The following is a 25,208-nucleotide window of genomic DNA, read 5'->3' as shown; positions in this document are numbered from 1 at the left end:
TCCTCCCTCCCTCTTTCTCTCTCCCCCCCCACTTCCCCACTCTCTCCCCCCTCTCTCCTCTTTCTTCTCTCGCTCTCTCTTCCTCTCTTCCTCTCTCTCTCTCTCTCTCTCTCTCCTCTCTCTCTCTCTCTCTCTCTCTCTCTCTCTCTCTCTCTCTCTCTCTCTCTCTCTCTCTCTCTCTCTCTCTCTCTCTTCTTTCTCTCTCCCTCTACTACATCTTCTCCCTCTTTTATGTTGTCTAAGGAAGTCTCACATGTTTCATTTCAATGTCAAGTTGCGTCACAGATGCCAATTAATCCATACTCTTGCTGTCCTGGCAAGCCCAAATCAAACAGCGAGCAGGTTGCCCTAAAGGCGACCAATCGTACCAGAGGAGCAGAGAAGAAAGAGGGGAGAGGGGGAAAGAGCAGCGGGAGACCATATCCTGCCGGAGCCGCCGATTCTCCATGGGTGGGACGCGCTTAATCATTTATCTGTCGGGTGCGCTCCCCCACCGCTGGGCGTATTTCGCTGACTGCGCGATGTTTTACAACATCGCTCTGTCGATACGATCTTGATTGAATACAGCACGTGATGGATGCTGGGATCGCCGCTGTCGTCGCCGCACGCCCTCTATTGTGTGCCAAACGCTCTCTGCCCAACGGAAACCACATCCGAGAATGTGACGTCACGCATTGGTGGGTCGCTCGTTACATGCCTTGTCCTGAGAGACGAACGCGTGACTGTATATCTGTAATATTTTGGCATACCCACAGAATGTTCATTATAAACATGAGCATGCTGTGACATTTGAGCTGACTGGTGTTGTGTGGTGTTCGCATATATGCATGGCGTTTGGCTTGTTACGTTTTTTGTTTTGTACGGCGCGTTTCATTGTGAGCGCTAGTGCCCCAGTTCATATGCTAAGTGTTAAAAATGTTATGGAAGTGGTTTTGATACAGGTGTCTTGTTGACACGAGTGTGGTTGACTTTTCCGGGAAGAAAATTGCTAAGAGTTTTGCAAACATATACTTCGATCAAATTTTGGTTGGATAAAGTTTTCATGCTGCATGAACGGATTAAAATGAGGGTAAACGTGTATCACAAACAGTTACGCAACCACTCAAACCTCCAGCTCTGAAAGATCTAAAACGGTACAAAAACTACAGACAATCACAGCCCACTTTGTTTTTCTTATCTATATCATGCACACATTTGCTCACGTACCTGCAACAGCCGCATCCATATACCAGAACCCGGACCGCGGCTTATGGCTTTAGTGGCTTATTTTCTTCTGCAGGGTAGATTGCGAGGTATATTCTGACAGAGTTGTCACTGTTCTGTGGATCTAGTTCGGCTGTGGATTAGTGGAATGTCGGTGCATTTTCATCAAGAAAATACCTTAAATCACTGCAGCCAATCACACGTACGATTCGTTCTCGCCGGACCACAAACCATGCCTGCGGAGGTTTACGTAACCGTCTGTCAATAAACCTTCGAACATTGTGCCATCTTCCCAAAATAGCTGTCGCCACTGCGCCACAAAAAAGCGCCGGCGTTGTTGAATTTTCAACTATTGAGCTCTAGTGAGCTGTAATCGCTCGAGAGCATCGTGATGTCCTGCTCTCACTGCCCTACAGCCTTTTCACGACAGATTCAGAACGTTCAAATAAATTGATTCAGGGAACTTTTTTCTGCACGATATTTTTCTTCTCAGGCTATTACGAGAAGAAAAACAGTTCTGAGGAGATTCTCAGTACAATGGAGGCCTTTCGTGCCCTATTGTCCCTTGGGCAGGCAATATGGCACAACGCCTAGCGTCATTCATATTCAATGGCAGCATGGTAGTGCTGTTTTATACCCTGACGGCCGTCGTGAAGGAGACCAACAAGCAGCAAATATCCTCCTGACGGCCACAAAAGTGACGCGTTTTACGTGAGCCATCACGGGTCTTCAGCCCTTGCCAGAAGCCGATGTGAGCCCAAAACTCTTTCCTACACGATTAGTATTCATGGATAATCTTGTCAGATAGTTTCATGTAATGAGTTAAAGATACTATGCAACCCAATGAGCACTTTTTGAAGTAATCTCAGGCAAAGAGCGCAGGCACCAAGCATAGTTCAGGCTAGTTGAATGGAAGAGTTATGTCTACCAGCCTTTATCCCGCTACTGTTTCTAAATCATCAGTTGACAGCTGCGTGTCACCCGCGATTAATCTCTCTTAACATTCTCATCCATCATTGATACATTTCTCGGGACCAAAACAGCTCATCTTGTGCTTGGTCGTTCTTCGTGGTGCGCGGACGTTGTCGAAGTCGACGGTTGGTGAGCTTATCCTGTCGTATTTGACCCGTAGCGTCCATGAGGTTCACACATTCTTCGCTGCAAATTGGCAGACCATGTTGAATAAAAATCACATTTACATCAAGAAAATTTGATGCCGCGCCAAGCACGGCCGTTTCCATTCAATCGCAGGCAACCACCGTCCGCTATCTTGACGTTCCAGCGAATCTGCAGAGCGCTGGGTTTTTGTCTGGTGGATCAGACACGCATGGAATAGTCCAATTTACTCATTAAAGCGGCACCACCCAGGGTATTTTACCAACCACGACTGTGTGAAGGGTTTCAGGGCAGCTACTGTCTTAGCATATCATCGGATCAAAGGATTTAAGTGGCGATTGATAGCACTGGTCGATGTGGCCCAGAAATGTTGTCCAGCTGATATCCGTAACATCACGGGTGACGTCACAGATCACGCAAAATGTCTCGAAGACCACCACACTGTCTAAACGACTTAGGCTCATGGCATCAATTGCAGAGCTTTGCTAATAGCTCCAAAGGAACGAACATATTTGTTCCCTTCAGAATCATACTACATCATCAACACTGGTCAAAGATCAAGGTCATTATTTGTGAGCCAAGCCAAGGTTGGGTCAGCTCATTTGATTTTTTTTCTCTCTTCCAGCTCATGTGACCTATTGTTCCCACTTGCTTTGACAGGTGCTAGTTTAACCAGATCATATATTACAAATGGACGGCACAAGCCTTGAGGCTCGAAGCCTTGAACCCTTTGACTTAACACAACACTTATGTGTTTTTTAATATCGTGTGAATTGAACCAACTGACAGGCCATGTGGTAATTTGGTGAGCTGCAATGCAACGGTTGCGAATTTATTCGAGAAACTCGGAGAGGGGTGTTGTTGTTTCGCTGCCGCTGGGTCGCGGGGTCAATGGACGGACCCATGTAGCCAATGAACCATTAGCATCTACGGCGCTCCCCAAGGCGCAGCTGCATAACCGCCATTTTTTCCCGCCATTCTTGGTGACCATCACCATTACCCATCCTGGACGCACATCATATCCGCACTAAGGACACCCCAGCCGGAGCAGACCGCGCAGGGGCGCGTGTCCCAAGCGTCATGATGCTCCGCCCGCCGTCACTAAACACAGTCCTCTAAATCCATCCGAGGTCGCCACACTGCCCATTCCCCGCGCCCGCGCAAGTGTGCTTGCCCGGCGCTGTGAGCCAGCGCCGGCAAGTGTGCTTGCCCGGCGCTGGCTCCCCCTCGTTACCTGCTGGTGCCCGCTTATTGTAAACCGTTGCGCGGCCCAGCGATGAGTCCCGGCCAGCTGCGGCGCCACGCGGCTGACGCGATGCAGCCCTTTCCCAGTTTGTGCTGGACGTGGTCGGGGGCGCGTTGGATCTCTGGGGCTGGGATGGATCTGAAGATTTCGTTTCCTGGTGAAGGAAGGCCAGATTTGTGAATGCGCGCGCGACGTGACGTGAATTTCCCACGCCAGATGATGTGTTTTGGAACTGGGATATGGCGGGATTGCGAACAGCATCCGAATTTCTCATGAGTCGGCAGCTTAGATCATCATGCTATGGGCCTTCCTCTCGCGGTTGAACCATGCCTGCAATCCTGGATAATGTGATGCAACGCGTCGTTTTTGCAGTATGCGCGTTGCGCCTATCCGTACATTGCCGCCTCGTCAGCGGTGCTGGGCGCTGCCCGTGGCTTCGCAAAAGGCCAAACAAAGCTAATCAGTGGTCGGAATGGTCAGTGCGCTTATCTCGCTTGATAGCAGCTCTTGAGTTATATCGAGTCATTACAGATATTTGTTCAGCTCCTCGGGCAAGGAAAACGCAGCATGACATCGGCGGACTGTGGATACAGTTTGGAAAGAGAATGCCTCAGAGAACTACGTACGCTGTGAACAATGAGATGGATTCATTGGTTGCTTCCAGAAGGGTCGTGAGGAATACGATAAAGATATTGGATGTTCTTTAATGCCAATGCCTGATGACCTCTTAAGGAAGGTCTCGTGGGCATGCTTCGCTGGCTGTAAAGCATGTGACAGTCATTGCTGGTGAGACATGCGCGATAGGCTTCCTCTGGATTAAAAACTAAAACTATCCTATGATTTCTCGATATCCTTGCCTTCAGCATATTTGTGCTTCATCATAAGTAGATTTGTGATCGATACCGAACATAAACCGATTTATATAAGAGTGGACTTCCACATTAAAGGGGCTGTCCCACCTTCAGTATGGGGTTTTGAAGTTCAAATAATGCATTTTGAAGATCATTCCCCGCAATTCACAATAACGCCTTTACATAATTTCAAATCCTCCCGTTTCCTGAGCTAGGCGTACGCGAACCTTGTGCAGACTATTTTCACGCCGCCTAATTTGAAGTCATCCTGAGACGTATGATGTCATCATAGACACGTCAAACAAAGCCTCCTCAATGATCAAATGTGTTCAAGGTCAAGAAAATCATAGGCCGTTTGAGTTATTCGTGCCTACAGTACGCTTTTCTTTTTAGTTAGCACGTTAGCAGGAGATGTCTCACCAACGGACACCCGTCAGCACCCTTCCAGTTTTGTTAAATGCAAGTCGCGATCACAAACGGCGTTATAGGCATTTGGGCACTTCCACTAGTTTAACATTAATGAGGCTTGCCGTTTTTCACGGGCATCAATTAACAAGCGACCTTGCGTCAAGTCTTTTGCACATAAAAACATACCAAAAGTAGAAGTGAACTTCTTCGATCATATCTGATGCTTGCCGCGACATTTTCAAATGTGGAACATTCCCTTCAAGTCACTTCACCTTAGATCGAAATCAAATTCGAATCAACGTTGTACTGTGCTGCTCGGAATCAGTCTGAATCAAACCTCCTATGATGAGGGTGAGCTGGGTCGAAGCCGATTCTGCCGAAGCTGAATCAGGCAGAAGTCCGGCCTCAACACTCCTACGGCGAAGGGCGAGGCCTGACAGGTCCCTCCTCCAGGTTTTCTTGAGTAATTTGGAAGCCATTACAGATATCATACCGATATTTGCACTACCTGTCTAAATGACATTGTCCACCCTTCCTGTCAATCTGTCAGCACATTGTAATAGTATGTCGTGACGAATGAGTCTTTTGTGATTGTCGTGAGTCAAGGTTCTCGTAAAATTGCAATACACTTCGCTTATTGGCTTTTTAAGATGTTTCTCCTGTTTGTTTTAGGAAATATAAATGATTTTGACGTCAGTGATGACGGGCAAAATTTTGCCTGAGGGTGCAGGGTCAGGCCATCAGGGGTCATGCTAAGTTACACAGCATGCCAGTGGCTCTTTTATACGGAATTCATGCGCCCACGCCTGCAGAAATCTTTTATTACAATGCACCACTAAACGTTATTTTGTCGAACATCGTGCGACCAATTGTAGTGAACTTCCCAGGTCAAAGAAAGGCTGTGTTGAATAATGTAAAACGTCGTAAATGCCAGGTGTAGCTTGTTGGTCGATGCAAAAACCGCAGCATTCGCGAATGTTCATTTAACAACTAGCTGCTTACGAGTAGTTGCATTGCAAGTTACACTTTCCTTCCAAGGTCAAAAATGTCATGACCTTTAATCACTAGTGCCTGCATGCAGCATTTGGGTTAACGCCCATGAATTGTACTTGCAGTTGCGAAGTGTGTCTAGTGCAACTCAAGTGCGCTTGTTCAGCGATGCCCTGCTTGTCATAACATCTGCATTGTGATTAAATAATTATACGGTATATGCTCCATCATATCTGACGTTATCTTATCCCATCGAAAAATGTGATCATACTTTATCAGAATCTCCAAAATCGCTTTTGAAACAGGCCTTTCGTGTACTTTCATGTTATTCGAACAAAAAACTTCGTCACATTACGCCGAATGCTGTATGTGGTCGTGAAGTGTCGTAACAATGGCGTAGTCATAACGTGGCTGATTATCATGTGACAACATTATAGGCAGAGTAAATATCTGGCTTCACAAGCAAGTTTGCCCTTCACCTGTCAGAGGTCAAATGTGAACAACCCCTGGCTGAAATAGCTTCAGAAAATTGAAATTACGCTGGTGACTGTACCATACATATATGCAGTGTTTAGCCACAGCACGCTTGCGTTAACCTAACGGCCTAGTTTAACCTCAGAGGTATAAACTTGACCAAAAGGAAGAAGGTTTTGCTTAACTTAGATCACATTTAGACGATGAGCACTGTATTTGTCTTTTTTCTCCGTCAACCGGTGCGGCAGCTTCAAGTAGTAGGCCTATCATGCACTCCAGTAAACACGTCAGATGTGGTGTTCTTTTTGGGACCTGAGAGGTTACTCACTTAATCAAAACCCCAAAACCAAACATTTCCAGAACCGGAAGACGGTATAGAAAACTTGGTCCGAACAAATTTACCTTTGTCTTTAAGCTTTGCAAATAAAACCGGCGAGAGCAGTTCGCTTCATTTCCGATACGGCCTTCTGAAGGATATTAGCACGTCCCGGGGAGTGGCCGCGTGAACTAAAACAAAATAGATACCTTAAGTAGCTTAGGCAACGAGCAACAGGCTGGTTTCATCCCGATGGTTATCTCTTCTGGTTCAAAAGTAAATGGTGTGTGGGGGGGGGGGGGGGGGTCTGTCGTGCCTTCCCTCGCGGGTGAGAGCGTAAAAATGGCATCGTCAGGCGAGGGTAAGCAAAGTTTCAGATTTCCATCGGCTAAAAGGTAACATTACCTCTCCTGCTTTCAAATCTATATCCAATCCATTCAATCTCACGACTACCCATTCATGTCTATGAAAGGCCGACGATTATGTTTCATCGGTGTTTGGCCGTCACCTGGCCATCTGGTGGCAGGCAGCCACATGTCCGTTTTGCCCAGGCGAGGCCCGCTGGAGGAGCTGCGTTCCGAGCCAGCACAACGCCGTCCATGTGGATGCCCATTCTGTCTACCTGAATGTCTGTCTATCAGAGTAGCCGCCAAAGCAATGCAGCATCGTGGGTATACGCGCACGTTGGGGTAGGAAAGCACAACATCGTGGGACATCACCTATTCCGGCTGAATCAAACAAATTTCGTTATGTGAAAGAGCCTATTCCACATACGCACATGCACGATGCGGGCGACCGTCTCACCTGCGGGCGATGCGGGCGACCAGTCCACCATCCAAGCGGAGTGCGTAGCGGTACAGCTGAGGCTTGGAGATGGACAGACTTTACCGCTGGTTATCACCATCGCTCGACGATGGACAGGCTTCACCGCCGGCAATTATCACCACTCAACGGTGAACAGGCTTTACCGCTGGTTATCACCATCTCTCGACGATGGACAGGCTTCACCGCCCGTGATCATCACCGCTCAGCAGTGAACAGGCTTTACCACTGGTCATCACCATCGCTCGACGATGGAAGGCTTCAGCACTGGTGATCATCACCGCTCAGCGGTAAACGGGCTTTAACGCTGGTGATCAACAGCTCTTGGCGATGAACAGGCTTCACCGTTGGTGTTTCAGCACCGCTCAGCGATGGACAGGCTTCGCCACTGGTGATCACCACCGCTCGGCGATGAGCAGGCTTTACCGCTTGTGATCAGCAGCTTTTAGCGATGGACGGGCTTCACCGTTGGTGAATAGCGCCAGTCGCAGGTGCGGTACACGCGAGCACGTGTATATCACGCAAAACGTGCAACACTCATGCCTACACCAGACAGAGCGCGGCTTTCTATCTTCGGTCGACAGAAGGCCACCCGCCTGGAAGAGAGCGATTAAAACGATGTGGCTGCAAGCTGCGAGCTACCTTAAATTGCCTCACATCGCCCGGTGCAGGTAGAGCCTGATTATGCAGGCTAATGCTTCGGGAAGCATGACTGAAGCGCACCATCGCTTCAAAATCTTCTGAAAAAGGTGAGCAGACTGCTCAGCGGATATTTTGGTACATGATCTGTATTTCGGCACGCCAATGGTATTTCAGCCTACAGTGCCAGACGATGATGGTGATGATAATGATAGATACTGCGTGCGTCTTCTCCCATCTCCCATCACCATCACCTTGCTCTGAATGTTACTGATGCGGTGCGTGGTTACCCCGTTACGGAAGATGTTGACAAAACACCGGTGATGCATTAAGTGTGGCGTACGGGCAGCACCACAGCGTCATTGTTCAGTGAGTTATGCACCAATTACTGCCTATTCAGTGGGCGAATGAACGTTTAAATGGTTTGGGTGGGGCGAGGGTGGGAAGCTTTTCGGGTGATGCATGGGGGCGGATGGAGCCTGTCCGAATGAAGTGTCCGGAGGCGGTGCTCTCCGCTCGGTGCAACAACGAGCCCGGTGGCTTGGTAAATGCAGGGATTTATAGGTGAAGTATCGCTTGCCAGTGGACCGTGAGCAGCTTTTGCTGGTTTGCTTTCCTTTCCATCTGCTGATAGCAAAGATTGATGCTTTTACATGAATTTCGTTTACAACACGAAACAGGATGTAGATGTATGTTGGGGCAGCATGGTAGGCACTGGGGCTGCTCGTATCAGGCTGGTGTGATGACAAGGTATTTGAAAACATCGCATACTATCTATCAGTGACCCGAACCGTAGTAGCAGCGTATATCACTGACGGCCGTTTCCCACCCGACCGTTGATGACCAATAGGAGGGGGCTGCAAGATGATATACGAACCCATAAGATCAAAACAACATGTGATCCAAATAAGTCAGGGCTGTACGTTTTCGAAGTTGACCTAAAGCTGCCACAGCCAACGCAGTGGCGTTTCCGTTCACATCGGTCCGTTCAGAGCCTGGTTGTGGAAAGCCGCGCCTGAGCCTGGCCGGGCCTGGCCGGGGGTGTGACGAGCACGTGCAGCCCCCTGCCCCGTCAGTTACGGAGCCCACTCTCACCAGCTGCCCATTGTCCGTCCGAGATCATCTGTTTCAATTTGTAAAGTCATTAACATCTTTTCCGCGTAATTTGGGGCTTGAGTCAGCTGCACAGCGGTTTCAACGCTAAATGAGTGTGCTGTTTAGCCCAGCGCGAGGCACGCCTCCCCCGCCCTCGATCGGCATGACCGTCTTGATTTACGCTAATGGCCAGTGCTGGAGGGCTGGGCGTGTTTGTACTTGTGTTTCTTGCTCGCACACTAGAGCCAGATGACAGATGATGCTGTGCGAAACTGGACCCGGCCATCTTTACAAGCCCAGCCGCGGTTGACTGACAAAACATCAACCTTTGCGAACTTGGATGTAACCGTTGTGAGTTGTACTGTCACGCGTGAAACATAAATTGGTACGGTAATTAATAAATTAGTACGCTAGGCAGGCATACCAAATAATATAACCATATCTAGGCGATATCGAAGTAACTGCGGTATGCCTCATAAAGGCCAGAAAGTGCTAATCATCAGAGAAAGCCATGCTGAGTAGAGTAACTGCTCTAGCCCAAGGAGACTACCACCAAATCTGAAACACTTCTCAAACTGACTATGGAAAACCCTTCCACTGTGAGACGGCTCACATTAAGTCAGAATACTGTCTTTCCAATCCTTCTTGAGGTCCGCCTCTCCCGTCCAGAATTGTCATACGTCATCTCATTACGCCTCGGCAGATTAACTCTGGACTTCCTTCGTTTTTTGTAGCATTTGATTTAATTTTGCGCTTAGGGACCGCCACACAAGTTGATTTATGTCGCCATCAATTATCAAATTATTAACGTTGCTATGACGACAGGGACAACTACACCCAGCAACACTACGGTCTTGTATAGCGAGCCAGCCACACGAATTGAAAAGCGGCCAAGACGACGCACGTTATGGGATGTTATATGTGCAATATGTAACGTGGTAGGCGAGGGTTGGGTGTTTTTGGCATTGTGGATTTTGGAAAAAGAGGGTAAGATTTACTAGCAAGCTGGTTTTGTTGGTCCATAGGGGTTTCTGTTTTCCATCATAATACAAATATATGGGGGAAGACAGGTAAAGATTGATGGGTATGGATTATAAACAGGTGTAAACTTTTGGCGGATTTGTCAACCCTAAATAAGTGACCAATCTGCTAGTATGCTGTTTTTGCAAAAGTTGAATGGCTTTTGCATGGTTGTTGCTGTACTGAACACCATTTGGACCCCCTTGCTGGCGAGAAACACCGAGGTACGCAGGCAGGCATGCATGTCTGCAGGCATTTATGTATACATTGCAATCAACTTCGATGATCCAAGGGCACGGATATAACTGGAAGAGCTTTGAACTCGGCACCTTCACATCTTCTGCAAAACGATGACCCTAATATCGGCCTCATCTAACGATGATGTGCGAAAGAGGGAAAGGAAGACGTCTCGCGAGACATGGATTAAGAGCTGCTATTTGAGGCTAGTTATGGAACGCCCAAGAACGCCCGAAAACCCCACGAATGATATGAGTATCACTGAAGGAGGAGTCATTTAAATGACTGTGGGACGCCTCTTGGCTGGGTTCCGTTTTTTACACCCGAGTTTATTTTGTTTGTACTGAGTTAACGGCGGATAATAATGACAGCGTGGTGATTTCATGATTGAATCGAGAACAGTGATCCAGTTCTTGCAACCGTGATTAATGGGATGGCAAACTTCGGTGAACTGTTGCATAATGGCGCTTAGGGTAACCATGCCCATAACCCTCCATAGTACTGGAACGCATTTACAGGAGTAGTGGAGTAGCTGCAGTTTGGTTTGGAGCCCCAGAACTTACCATTCTGATCCACCCCTGTTAAAAGAAGTAAGTAAACTATTTTGCGATGTGCGAACAAAATGTACAAAGACTCGCTGTCTTAAAAACGCCTTTCAAACTGCAAATATGAAAACGACAGACGCCCCTGCGTCTACGCCGGCGCCTAGCAAATCCCACGTCACCTTGCCATAAAACACACCGAGCGCTTCGGTACATTTCTGTTTAGTTTGGCTGAAAGGGAACGAGCGATGCGGCGCCGACAAGGTCTTTTTTCAATCGTCGCACGCCGTTCATTTTGAAGTGGGCTCTTACGAGCGGCCATTGGGAGGGCGTTACGACGCTTCCGCGCCGTTTCCAGCATGATGTGTTGTTGTCCTGTCGTCGGAAATGGTCGCCATTAGGACCCGCTGGCGGTCCGATATCACCTCCAGGGCGCTGGCGCTGGCGCTGCGCTGCGAGCTCCAACACTCTCCAGTGAGCTCGCGACGAACAGGCGCGACGGACGGGCACCCGGCGACGGGTGATGACCGGTGGACTGCGCCCAGGCAGCCGCAGCAGCGCGGCTGTGTGCCGCAAGACGTCCCGATGACGCCGCGCTCCGGCCGTATATCGATCTACAGCGGATCGCTATTGACAGCTGTTTTGGCACTGCCAGAATCATTTTCCACCGTTGAAAACAAACAGGTCCGACCGGGAGATATTGCACGCCCGCCAAGGGGTCTGTTCTGTGCTTCAACGTGGGAGGTGGGACGGAACAGGACCCTAACGAGGCAGATTGCGAATTGCTTCGGGGGTATGGAAGGAATCGGCTTTTATCAAACGGCTTGTTTGGGAGGTTAGTTTGCTAAGCGTCGAAGTAATCCAGACTCTACAAAAGCCAATTTTTTTTACGGCTGGCCTTGGTTCGTTACGCAAATATATTTTTACACAAGGTTTCGCTTTGACGTAGGGTGAACTAGCCAAATGGTTAGCTGTACCGCCACACTACGTTGTTTTGGATTGACAAGCTGCTTTTGGGGGATCGCAGGCGTGTTCATATATAAAACGTAAATCTGAACAGCTACGTAGGAAAGTTTGATCTGCATGGGAAGATCCCTCGAAGATCCGTCGAGCCCAACAAGGAGAACACTCTTAGTTTAAAAATAAACTTTCAGCCCCAACAAAAAGCGAATGTCTCAAAAATTGTCAATTTTGCATTATGTCGTCGGCCCCCTCCAGCGCAGTGGTGCGGAGCAAAACGTTGCTAGGGCTTTATACCAGTAACGGTTAACACCCTGTGGTGCACGGCTACAGTACACCCCGCACTAAGGCGAACACATTCCAGATTACCGCCCGGCTTACAGAGAAAGTTCTCGTTAGAAAGAGGGGCGCCCAATAAAAGGGAAATATTGCCGCAACGTTACGTGCATTGAAGCCACAAAGAAGAAGTTTGCTGCATGACCCACTCTGCCTTAATTGAAATTACATGACAAGGCGAACATTAGCTTTGGTGGCACAAAGAATGGACCGAAAGGGAACGCCAAAGAACGTCCGTCAGATGGGAGAAAGTTGTTCAGAAAAGGGAAAGCAGTCATAGATTGGACTGATGCTCCAGAAATCGCCTGACAGGGTCCATGCTGAATTACATACTACGTAGATGTCCGCCGTGTCAAGAGGGATTTCTACAAGAAATTACGATACGTTTTGTTAGCTGGAACATGAGTTTATGCATCTATTATAAGTTACGGGAACCCACTGCATGTTTATGCTGCTGTTACATGCGCTTTCTATTACTTTCGCCCTGAACTCCCTTTTACGAGCTGTGGAGTGCCAAGACGCAACATAACGTCAAAAAGTTGCTTCTCTTAGTTCTTAAAAAGTTGTTTGATGGTATGCATCTCGGTTACCGAAAACAACACGATTCTGGCGCTTGTTTGGCGGAGAAGTGGCGAAAAGCAATGACATCGACGACTTGCGTAATGTTGTCCAAGTTTTTATGGCTTATTGACATATGTTACTTATGACAGTATACGGCTTCAAAGCTCAGAGAACAACCGTTCAGCTTTGCAAACAAACTTGCTATCAGCTGAGTCATAAGCTCGAAAGGCAACTTATACGCTTGATCCCACCGCATTGTTAAGCTGATGGGTTCAGTTGGGTCCTCGCTAACTGAGGCGTTTCGATAAAACGTTTGAAACAAAGGTTTCCCTTGCCTTGACATTATCTTGCAGCTATGATGCAATTAGTCGACTGTTTTTGCTTTAGCTGCAGATAGTGCTTTAGGTTAAGAAGCCTGTCTCGGAATAAAAGTGCCGAGAGAGAATCGGGATAATGATCATTTCAGTTAGACAAAACGCCTACTCAAACGAATGCGCTGGTGTGCGAGCCCTTAAGCGTTGTGAGCTAATGCGCACCACAAAAACAGCATTAGGCGATCTTATGACATATTCAGCATAACTTTAAAACATCGGCATGGATTGATTGCTGACTTTCGAAAGGTCAACGAACGGTAGCAAAGTCAATGAAACGAATCGTCGTTACCTCTCGCTCCCAACGTCACATCCCCAAATGTTTGCCGGCACCGACTGGATTTTACACTTGCATTTAGGATGTACATTCCGTGCGTTGCCATAAGCCCAACCTTAATCGTGAAATGAATGCGCGGCCCGGGCCCGCAAAAGCATAGAGAAAGGAACTCCTGCCACTTATGGTGTGATACGCCGGGCTAACATAGTTCGCCCCATAGCCTAGTCATAGTCCGCTCCATAGTTCGCTAGGGCAAAGTCTGTATCTTGCAACCATAAAATCAATATCTACGTCAAGAAGAAGATCTTTTGGATGATTGCGTCAGCGTTGAAAGTCCCCGAAGCCTCAGCTCCAGTTTATGCTATTTCAGTTCAAAACGCTGTTATAAATGTGAGCCTCTTCCTAATCTGTTTTATAAGACAAATGGCATGCTAACAACTGATTAAGGACTTGTCACTGAGTCAGACATTTCTTTTCCGTTGCCAACTTTCCCTTACTCCGAACGTTCTCAATGCGACATCTGCCTACGGATGGGAGGAAGGCACCGTGCCAGTGCCAATCAGCGTGCTCTGGTCGTGTCATTAGGGGCAGGTGGCTCTGCCATCGGGATCACTAGGACAACGGCCAGCGCACGAGCACACTGTGCCAAGGGTCGTCCCCAGGCTTCGTGGCTTCTGCCCCTCGATTCAGGATGGCCTCTGGGGTTCGGAGCGTGCCACTGGGTCGGCTTGGGTCGGCCCCGAGCGCGCTGCTCTCCTCGCCCACTGGAGCTGGTCTGTCGCACGGTCGGACGCAACAAGGGCTGCGTCCGATGCCATCAGTCACCACAGTTTTCCCTCTCTTGATTGCTTCTCCGTCTGGCCAGCCCTGTGCGTGGCCAAACTCTGATGACGAACCCGATCGGGTTACCGTCCCCAAAACGGACCATTACCGCGCCGTTTTCACCACAAGCGCCTCGTTGTCCCGGATGCCCGGTCGTATGCCACAGGCCAGCAGTGTTCGGACGGCGCCGGGCCGTGGGCCAGGTGGCGGGGCCCCCGCGCCACACGCCGCACCGCCGCGCATGACGGCGCCGCCCCCCGGGCGGGACGCCATCCGCCCAGCCTCCGCGCCCGCCCATAAATCGTCCCGCGTACGTAACGACGGCGGGGGGGTGGGCGTTTGAAGCCGCCGCCGTGCCATTTTTTGCGCCCCCGAAGCCCGTGATTAAATTTGCCAGCGGCGTCTGCGCAACCACCCGGGAAACGCGCCGCCGGCCTCGGGTCACAGTGGGCGGGGTATGATGGTCGGCGGTGATGCTACCTCGGTTGCCGCTGGCCCCCGGGCAGCGGGGACAAAGCTTGAGTGGTTTGAGCGCGGCAGGATCTGTGGAAAATACCACTTGCTGACGTCATGGTGCACTGGGATCGTCTCATTTGGATCGTACATAATTGGGGGGTGCATAATTGAATTAATATGCGTCACGGTACCTGCCGCCCCCGGTCCCGGCAGAGTGTCGGGGCAGCTCAGCTGCAGGGTATCAATTTAGCAGGATGGTGCACTGGCAAGTTCCCCATGCATAAAAACAGCCTGGAATCGCGGGTAAGCCACGTAGACAGCTGCAAACGGCTGTATGCTGTATGCTCGGGCAAACTTACGGAGGGCATGTTTCCTGCAGTGTCCTCGGGAAAGGTTTCTTTGCTTTGGTAAAAGTTTATGGACGGTTTTGGTTACCAGTGCTTCGGTTGCCACTTGCAGGCATATGATTAGCGTGTATAGATCCCTGCTGTATGTTTTAGGACGCGACCGGCTGCGTACAAGTGCAGCCTTCTTCAATCCTGCGGTGTAGTCATTGTTTTCATAGCCGACATAAATTCGTGACAAGTGGTTGTTCTCAAAGCATCGTCAGAACAGTTCCATCTGCCCTTGGAAAAGCTTTAACGCCAGACATGAAATGACGGTTGATGGGATCACCTGTTCGTGGACATCGGGAGTATGGATGGGATTGCGCTGCAGGTGAATGCCCTCATCGTGTACCGCTGTCCTCACTTATGAAGGTGGGCACCGGGTGGGCATGGTTAGAGGCAAATGCCTGCGGACCATTAAACAATCTTTAGCCAGGCCCCCCGTAATCCGGTTATTCCTCCTCCCCACATGCCCATAATTAGCTACGCCCACCCCTGAAGGCCACACAATTTCGGCGTGGATCCCAAAACGCCGGCACAAAAAGCCGTGCCTCCCGGTGGTTCAACCGTGCCCCCAGCAGCGGCTCGCGGCCACCGTCCTGTACGGTGCCAGGATTAATCGAAAGACCATAGCTGAGCGTTCAGACGACCGGCTCGACCTCAGAGAGCAAGGGGATTCGGCACACGCGCTTGTCACGCCGTCTTTCGCGGCCATCCTTCAAACACACCGTTGGCCATGTTTGGAAAAGCTGGCCATTGCGAGGCGACGGCTGCCTTTCGAACTCGCCGTCATGGTGCCCGTATACGGTGCGTTTTATTAGGAGCGACGAGAGCGCCACGCCGACAGAGACGGTGTTGGCAGATCGACAGTGGCGACAGTCCCGCGACAAAGATGGACTTGCTCTCTGGCACCCATGTTTGAATATTGATTTAAATCCCGGCAAATGGTGCGCCACTGTTCCTCGGTGTCTTGAATAATGGATGACTTCGGTGCACGCCGCGAGGGGCCACTTGTTAAGGTAGCGTAGGCTTAGCCGACACAATCACTTCCAAATCGGCAGAAACCATGCGCATTGCTCTGCCGACGGCATTAATGCAGCGACCTTTAAGATGGCCGGAGATGTAGGACGCTATGCTAGGCTCCTGCTTTATGCTGATTCTGAAGTGTGCGTGGTCGTAATGCCAGCAGTTTCCAGAAACTCGGTGTGGTTAACTACGGAGAAAATCTCTCAGCAGTTATCTTTCGACGAAAATGTTTCGTCTTTGTACCGTGTCGGTTTTCTATGCGGCGACGCACCTTTGTTATTCGAATCTTCAGAGACAGTCCAAGTGCGGTGAGCGCGGGCGCAACATGCATCCCAGAAGACACCCTCAACTCTATGGACTTGTGCCTTACGTGGGCACACGGAGAGAAGCAAGTAAAAGTTAACTGGAAGCAACGGGACAAAGAGACAAAAAGGAGCAAGATAAGCAAGAGAAGCAGAGGAAAAAGCCGATGTGGAAACACGGCTGTCAGAAAACAGCAAAGGCAGTGCAGGACCGCTTTCTACAGCACAGAATGCGCCTCTGTATTTGTCAGTATGACTGCACGCGGCCGGGCGCTGTGGGGAGCCAACAGGTATTTCCACGAGGCCAAACAGTTGGAAGCAGTGAGAACAGAAAAGAAAACTGATGCTCCAGCAGCGTTCGGTTTGGCAGTTCTGAACTTTGTGGGGGTTACGGTAACCAAAAAGTGCTAGGCTACATTTTCGTTCCTGCGGTCGTGGCATGCGTCAATCGAATAAGGCATCTTTACATTGTTATTATCAATGATATGATAGTACTGTTATGTGATGGATTTACCGTGTGAGAATATGGAAGCGATCTATCTTTGTATCAGGTATGTAATGATATGATAGCACTGTCTTGTGACTTACCGCGTGAGAATATGAAAGCGATCTATCTTTGTATCACAGGCCATGGCTGCCATATTGCCCTGCCTCCACGACATGTTCTATTTTCGTTTAGCAAAGCATGAGGCGCTAGTTTTTGAGCAGCGACCGTGACAGTGAATGTGACCAACAGCGCAATTTATAGGCAAATTTATGATGACATATCCAGACCACAACAACCGACCACAACATAACTGGATGAATGCAGACCAGTCTCTCAAATTTCCGAAACCAAATAACAGCGAACAGGAAGCCACCTGAGCACTCTGCATTTATCCTCTATTTGCCTGTCATATTTCAATCGGTTCACGGCGGCGTGCCGGCCTCCCAATGTCATTACGGTCGCGCTTAACGTCTGGTGGCCGGGTGCATGAGCTTTAGCGGCTGGCCGGCGGCCGCCGGGTGCCGGCCGCCCGTGCGCCGGCCGGCCCGCCAGTCTGGAGTCGACCGTGGAGAGGGGAGGTGCGCCACGTGCGCGCGCGGGATCACGTGCCGTGTGAACCACTGGTGCCGACGGCGCACGTGCAGGCGCGTCGCGCGGTCAGGGCTCTGAGCGCGGGGGCAGTGAGAGGCGACAGGGGGGATTGGTTTGCGTTCAGGTGAGTTGGCGCCGGGTGCTCATTGCTGGTGGGTTTCTGATCAACGTTTGCGGTGCACGCGGGTCGACCTGTACGTTCACACCTACGCAAGCGCTTCGTGCCACGGCAATATTTGGATCGATCCGGGCTGGGTTTGCTTTGCCAGGCATTGGTTGTGAGTCACGACATCTGAAAGACCTTTCGCCCGCCTCCAAGTAAAAGTTTTGTTTTGCCATGTGAATCCAAATGAGTCCGATCATCCAAACAGCACTATCAACACATGTCAGTTAATGCTGGCGATAGTGACGACCGCTTTAAAGGTTGCCTTCCAACTCAAAATACGCCAAGCAAAGACGCTTGGTGATCGCGAAGCTGGCTTTTCTGGTCGTGTCGAGACTTGTCTCGTTTGATCGGTTTGTCCCTGTTTTGCGCGCCTCCAAGTAAATTTATTTCCGATTGTATTATATCTGCATTAGTGAGGTTTGTTAGCGTGAGCTATGTAATATAATGATACAATTATTTCAATTAAAACAACGATTACCTCTCGCAACATCGGCCATTACAACCCGAGGTCGAGGGTGAAGCTTCCCTTCATCTCTTGATGATACTTAGTATGAAGTCTTACCGCCTTCCGCCTTACCGCCTTGAAGTCCCTTGCCGCCAATCCAGTCAGGACTTCGCAACGGATTTGATTTTTTACCGAGCTTGAATGCCTGCGAAGGAAATTGAAGGCCGAGGACAAGGCTGAAGTGACCCGAGGCTGGTGCGACACCATGTCACGCTCCTGGTCGCATGTCAAATGACATGGTGTGGCAATGCTGCTTGTTGAGGTGTACTTGCTTGCTACTGCTCAGCGCGCTGTGATTCCGCGATGCATTGTAATATGTGCGATGAATGTACAGATTTGAAGATTATGTTTTTGGTCCTGATAAAGTTTATCCCGCTATTTCTGAAGTCTGTTGATTGCGATATGGATGTGGAAAGGGCCCCATTGGCCCACGTGATAGACGTCCGATGAATTAGGGGGATATTTTATGTAATTAAGCGTGATACAAACTGGTGTTTGCTGGACTAGAAGAAATGAGTAAAACCTTCGTTAACACCCGTGTTGACTGCTAATGAATCATGGTTTAAGAACGACGGTTGATTTAGAAGGGGAACAAAATTAAACAACTGAAATCACAGTGCTACTCAAGGACCACATTCTTCATTCAGATAGCTGATGCTGGTTTATTGCACAACACATCAGCTTCTATCTCCACTAGATATTCAATACCACCACCAACTCGGAGATCGATGGCTTTGTATAGACTTTATCGATAGCCTAATCGTCATCGTCGAGGTGACGAACTTCACCATGCAGTGAGCTGCTAACCGGCACCTCCAGCGGACGCCGACGACATATCGCTATTACGACGTCGGTCGTCAATGCTTTACCGATCACTGCAGCCCCCCCTCGGTATTATTGAAAGCGTGCAGGTGCATGACGAGGGAGCGCCAACCCGCTGGGGCGACCCTCTGCTCTGCGCCTGTTGTTTCCAAGATCGCGCCGTCTTCAATCACGGCAGAGCGTGACTCTGAGTCATTAGAGCCCTCGCCCCTCGCATGTCGGCGGGGCGTTCCTAGGCCGGAGTATGCCGCTCCACGAGGTGCATATTAATCAGGTTAAATTCGGATTGGTCGGTCCCGAAGCCCTGCTCCCACCGAGGCGAGGCATGTTCCGGTGGTCTCGGACGACGGAACGGAGTCTAACTAACCCGGCTAATATGTTTGCCATTCCCCGCCCCCGGACGGGGTGCAGTGTTTGGAGTCATGGGACGCATTGACCATGCTCGTCATGCCACTGCCATGGGAAGAAGCTGAAACCCGGACATGCGGTAACTCCCCCGTCACCATGCGCACGGAAGCTGCGCTCGTTTTCGTATGGAGCTGACGCGGTGCTGTGGACCATTCCTCATTAGCACTAATCTAAAGTTTATATCACGGGTAATGAAACATTTGACGTGATTGTGAGCTTGGCGAAGCGGAATACCCATCCAGGGTTGTGACATCCCCAACGTCATACAGAAGACGAACCCGTGCAAGTATCAAGTTCACTGGCCAGGCGAGACGATGAAGCGAAAATGTCGTGATGCCATCTGTCATTGACAAGAAGACAGATATAGTTCCAAGCAGCACGACTGGCCCTCTTGGTGATTGTCCGAAAGCATTGAAAGCTTCACCCTTCGCATGAGGCATTTGGTTCGGAGACGGACTTCGAGGAGGACGATCTGAGTGAAGCGTCTGTTCAGCGCACGGTCTCATAACTGCATATCCACTACCCATGAACCACGTGACCTCCAGATCCAGCTCGGTGATACATGCTGCGTTTTACGGTTTCAGAGTGTCTTTCTCGGTGTTGGTCCGCCAATGCAAAGGCTTCTTAAACGGAGCTGGCAGAACAACAGCGGATGCTGTCGGAACTGGAAGCCCAGATATGCGTCTATGTCGTCGTGGTAGCTTTGCGAAAGGCTGCAGGTTTTCTTGTCAGTGATAACTTATAAATGATACAAGCGTTCTATTAACAATAAATGCGAACATGATTAACAATAAATGCCTGACATATACCTGGTTTCAGAGTCGCTGGGGTACTCTTTGCCCTCTGCTTGGCATTACGGGCTAATGCGAGTCATGACGCATGCGATACGGTGGATAAGCGGGTCGCCACATGACATTCTGACAGCCAACAGGCCCACGTGCGCTGTCGTGCTGGTGACCGCCCACTCACGACTCTAGCACGTCAGGTGGATGCTCTGCTGGGGCTGTGTCTCGGAGAGACTCGCGGCTCTCCTCGCGCCCGCTCTCAGATGCAGCGCTCGTTCGAGCCATCCTCGCTCGACCAGGTTGACTGGAGCGCGGGCCTCCTCCGGCCGGTCCTGAGGCGCCTGGCACCGCCGCTGGCACCGCCTCGGGCCATTTGGGCAAGTTGGCTCGTTGGCTGGCCGTTTTACGCTCAACTGGTGTCCTTGTTCCGGTGATTGCCGGTCGTAGAGGCGGCCGGATGGGGTCGAGGTGCTCGGAGCCGCCGCCGACCGGGCATTGATTGCCGTGCTCCTCGCATCCGCCACGCTCGTAGCACCAGACCACGCGAAGGGATCTCAGTGTCCGATAACCTTGCTGGGGGTGCCCGTATTGAGTATATAGACCGAAATCCTCGATTTATGAGTCCAGCTGCACCCGCACCAATCAGGTGTGCGTGAACATTAATTATTCCTAAAACAAGGAGACTGGATTATTCCGTATCCAATTAACTCGCTGTCTACACCTATATCTGCGTACTTGCTTGATTATCTCCATTCAAATGCTGCAGACCAGACAGCTAGAGCCGTAAGAGTTAATCCAAAATTCAAATACAGCGCATATGACTTCCTTGCATGTAGTGTCTTTTTCTCGTTTTTACATGGCCATAGCTGGACTCCGCCCAGCGCGGTTCATGTGCTGGGGGCGTGACCCCCTGTGCAATACTCACATTGTCTGTGACTCATGCGGCAGCGCTGAAGACGGCCCTCTCCACCTCCCCCGGCTCCTTTCTCGCGAGACCGCGGCGCGCCCTTTCACCGCCCCGCGGCTCCCTCCGCGCGAGACCGCGGTGCTCCCCGCCGCATCGGTAGTTGACCGCAGCCGGCTGGTGCTGGTGCTTCACTCTTAATCTTACTCCCGCTCACACTCGCGGGGCGCGTCTGTAGAACATGCGTCTGCATACGGTTGGGTCTTCGATGGGTAACCAGTGGGGTCTCGGGCAAGAACTTCCCAGAGAACACTCAACCACCGTCTCGGGGACTGTGAGGCAAAGCCATCAACGATCTGTAGCTCCGAAATCCGTGCAAGTCCGGACATCCAATACATAACTCACAATATTTACCAGAACAATATCTATCAGTGACATGCATGGCTTAAAGTAGCAGCAGCAATTACAGGATGCCAGTAAATCAGATGGATGCCAGATCATATTCGTGTGTCGGGGCTGATGGGTTGCTCTACAGCCACGGGCAAAAGTTTGCTGTGGCCTTTCCCGCAGCACAGATGCATTGGATAGACTCAGTATATAACGCATGAGGCAGAAAGCCTGGATTCATCGCCTAATGAGTTTCAGTAGCGGTCTGGCACATGAGCCATGGGGGTTGAGACAGGTGAAAGGAACACGAGGGCATTGAAAAATGACCGGTACCTCGTTAGCGCGGTCCACCAACGACCATTAACGGGCGTTAGCGCGACCACCAGCGGGGACGGCGGGGCACGGCGCGTTAGGGCTGACCATTTTAGAGAAATTACATTCACCAATGGGGACCGACCCCGTTGCGATTTGAAAACTATCTGAGCTGTGTGCTAACTATGCAGAGTGATCATTCGACGTACCCAAAGTCCCATTTCAGCACTGCGAGCCTCGACAGACTAACCGCAAAGAAATGCTGGGTTCGAAGCCGCCGCTCAAAGACAAGTCACTTCCTCTAGTCACTGATTAAATGTAAATTAGCAATGTCCTGGACGCTACGCTTCTTTCTTCGCCAGTCATGCGGCAAAGCGTGCAAGCATGCATGCATTAGGAGGAGTCAGGTGGCACGCCTCCCGTGCAGGTACGTATGCATGCACGGTTCCGGTCTGAAATGTGATTGTCCGTCAGGGGCGGGGCAGCCCCGGGGCACGTCATGACTTCCGCCGGCGGCAACTTCAAAGGCGGCCTTCGTGAGACATGGCCACGATGTATCACGCCGGCGCGCTGTTGTTCTTGGGCCCCGTGCCGCCCTGTATATTTCCTTGTCTTTTCATGCTCAGCTTTGTTTTTTATGTCTTCCTTTTCTTTGCCCCACTTCGTTTCCGGACTTCCTCATGTTCGGTCTACCTGTCCTCCCTCCCCACTCTCCGCTTTTATCGCGTTTCCCCTTTCTTCCCGTTTGTTTAATTTCTGCGTGCGTGTTGTTCGGCCTCCCGCCACTCTCGTGTCTACCTGTCTCACCCGGTCTTCCCACACTAGTGCTACAACATTTTTATATTTGCAAAGCCCGCGCCCGCCCCGTACCCAAATTTGGAAACCTGCTTCCTCCCGCGGAACAATTTTTGGGAAGAAAGCCGGCACAGGGCCGCAACCATTGTTTTTATTCCTGGTAAATATTTCAATTTCACCATAATTTATTTTCCAGAGCCAAGAACTATAACAATGCCACAAAGTCATGTATTGTTTTAGTTGAGTTTTTTCAAAACTAGCAATGAAAACTCTTTGTTACAATTCCTGGCACATATGCTGGTACATAACTTCAACATGCTAATTGCTTGTTTTAGTAGTTTTTCAAAGCAACAGTTGCTGTTGAGGTTATCACATCTCATTTACTTCAAGGCCCAGAAGTTTGACTCATTGCAAGGGAACTTCGGATTCTCAGAGGGGCCAAAACACACAGTAATCTTCGTCAAAGACATCAACTTCTCCAAAGCAGAACAACATCCTCACAGCTCTTCAGAAGGAACTTCAAAATAATGTAAAGACCCAGACATTGAAAGCAAGGAAATATGATAACAGCGCTACCCTGAAAAACATTACTTAACTTGCACTTACCTTGTTTCATGGGATTCCTTTTATGTCCTACACAGCATGCATATCTATGTCTTTGGTAAATACAAAATAACATTCAAACCTCAAAGGTGGTTGGTAGTTGGAGCCAGATAAGTGCGGTTCTCATAATAAAATAATGCTACATGTACTGAAAAACGGCCAGCCTCACAAATTCATACGTGTCACAGACATGTAACTAAAACATTGCTTAGCTGCGAACTCTCACTTCAATAACAACCTTCTCCATTGCATACACAGCAGAGACTGAACAATGGCTGATATGTACATACATATATATATATGTGTATATAAATTTATGATTTTTGGGTACATGCTTTTTTGACGCTCTCTCCCCTTGCCCTCCCTCGCTCTCTCTCTTTCTCTCTCTGTCTCTCTCTCTCTCTCTCTCCCCCCCTCCCTCCCTCCCTCCCCTTCACGTGCATTATTTTCGTCATTCTGCTCCTTGACGCCCGGACCCTCGACCCTTTCTGGCCTCCCTGACCTCGCTCCGGTCGCTGGCCGCCTGCCATGGACCCACGTGTGAAGAACACTGCGTTCCGGCCGATCCAGATCCGGCCCGGAGCGTGTGCTCGCCTACTGGCGGCTCGCACTGTTCCAACTGTGTTCAACCATTACCGATCCCAAACCCACTTTTCTTAGCCATACAGCTATAAGCGCTGCACATGTGTTGCGTTGTTTCCTCCTTTTCTATGTTTGTCACATCCGGTACCATACCCCATGTACGCCATTTTTGCCGCAACGGGTTCGTTTTGAGCTTCCAAGTTGTGTCTGCCATATACATGGTTGGAATGTTAATCACTGAATATCTTTTGTTAGATGTTTGCCCCTAGGATTCCGCAGTTATTTCGCTCGCGTCTTTATCTTATCAAAATCAGATGAGAAAAGAAGGCAACCAACGGAGCTTCAAAGAGAACTCTGATTAGGTCCAACACATTGATTGTGGCGAGAGGCGTAGGCGGGTTCGTTTGTAAATCTAGTTGGGCCTCATTTCAGCGGTGCCCTTCTTCCTTTATTTTTTCCAAACCCACAATGCTGGTTTAGCAGCTTGGGCTGGATGCTGTCAGAAAATGTGTGAGCCCTTTTGGGCGAAAATGTCCAACCCAGAGATGCGGAAGCCCGCGCCCGAGTCATTCTGCGAACCTAGCGAGGTTGTCACCGTAAAAAGCAAACGGGTTCAGCACTGGCTGCGAACCGTTCGTCCCTGCTCCCGCAGGGCGGCCCTCCGGCGACATTAACCCTGGATGGGCCGAGATTGACCGGGAGATTACCGAACCGTCCTGCAAATTGACTGGCCGACAAGTGCCGCTGTAACTGCCGCCGCGCCCGCCGCGTGATACACGGTGTTGTTTGCGGACAGCCAGCGATTGGTCCTCGTTCGACCACGCAGCGCCGGGGGGCCGAAGGCGACAGTCGGTCCGCACCCACTTATCCTATCGCCCTGCGACCGGCAAGTGCGCCTCTTTCCCACGCGCCGCTCGGCCGAGTAATTGTCTAACTGTGCTGTAAACTGCCCCCTGTAGGCTACTGCAGCAATGTGGGAAGACACCGGAAGGGGGCGTCGGGATAGGGGGGGGGGGGGGTAATTACACGGCTCTCATGCTCCTGGCGCCGAGGCGAAAGGGCATATCTGCTTCCCATCGCTCGCCGGACAGCACCAACAGCCGGCACTGGCCGATTAGAACTGGACCGAGATGTGTGCCGGACACGCTCCGTAAAAACTGGGCACCTCCCACCCGGACGGCCGTTTTTCCCAGGGCCGCGCTGCGCCTCTCCGCGGCGCGACGCCCCGTTTGAATACCGTGCATAAATCATCTCTGCGTCGTCCATCACCACCAGATATCCATCATGTCATTGAATGGCGATCGATGCGGGCCGGCGGCGGGCGCGGCCCCTCAGCAGGTGCCGGCCGACAGATCGGACGGCGCACAATGGCCCGGCCGGCGGCGGCGCCGGGCGCTGCCGCGTG

General features: G+C 50.4%; 1 protein-coding gene across 2 annotated transcripts in view; it reads left to right on the top strand.

Moving 5' to 3' along the window:
• The window catches only part of LOC119091788 (plexin-B-like), a 42,716-nt gene that overhangs the window by 4,358 nt on the left and 13,150 nt on the right, over positions 1-25,208 (top strand). The window contains exon 1 of one of the 2 annotated variants that reach the window (XM_037214659.1): positions 17,511-17,658. The exons of the other annotated variant lie outside the window; for it this stretch is intronic. The gene's annotated coding sequence lies outside the window, so the exon portion shown is untranslated. Of the gene's footprint in view, positions 1-17,510; positions 17,659-25,208 lie in introns of those variants that run through there. 2 annotated transcript variants of the gene reach the window in all.

This window comes from Pollicipes pollicipes, unplaced genomic scaffold (assembly GCF_011947565.3).
Source record: "Pollicipes pollicipes isolate AB1234 unplaced genomic scaffold, Ppol_2.1 Scaffold_3447;HRSCAF=4054_pilon_pilon_pilon, whole genome shotgun sequence".
Lineage (NCBI taxonomy): Eukaryota > Metazoa > Arthropoda > Thecostraca > Pollicipedomorpha > Pollicipedidae > Pollicipes > Pollicipes pollicipes.
Note: the sequence above shows the minus strand (reverse complement) of the source record. Positions and strands in the feature narration are given on the sequence as shown.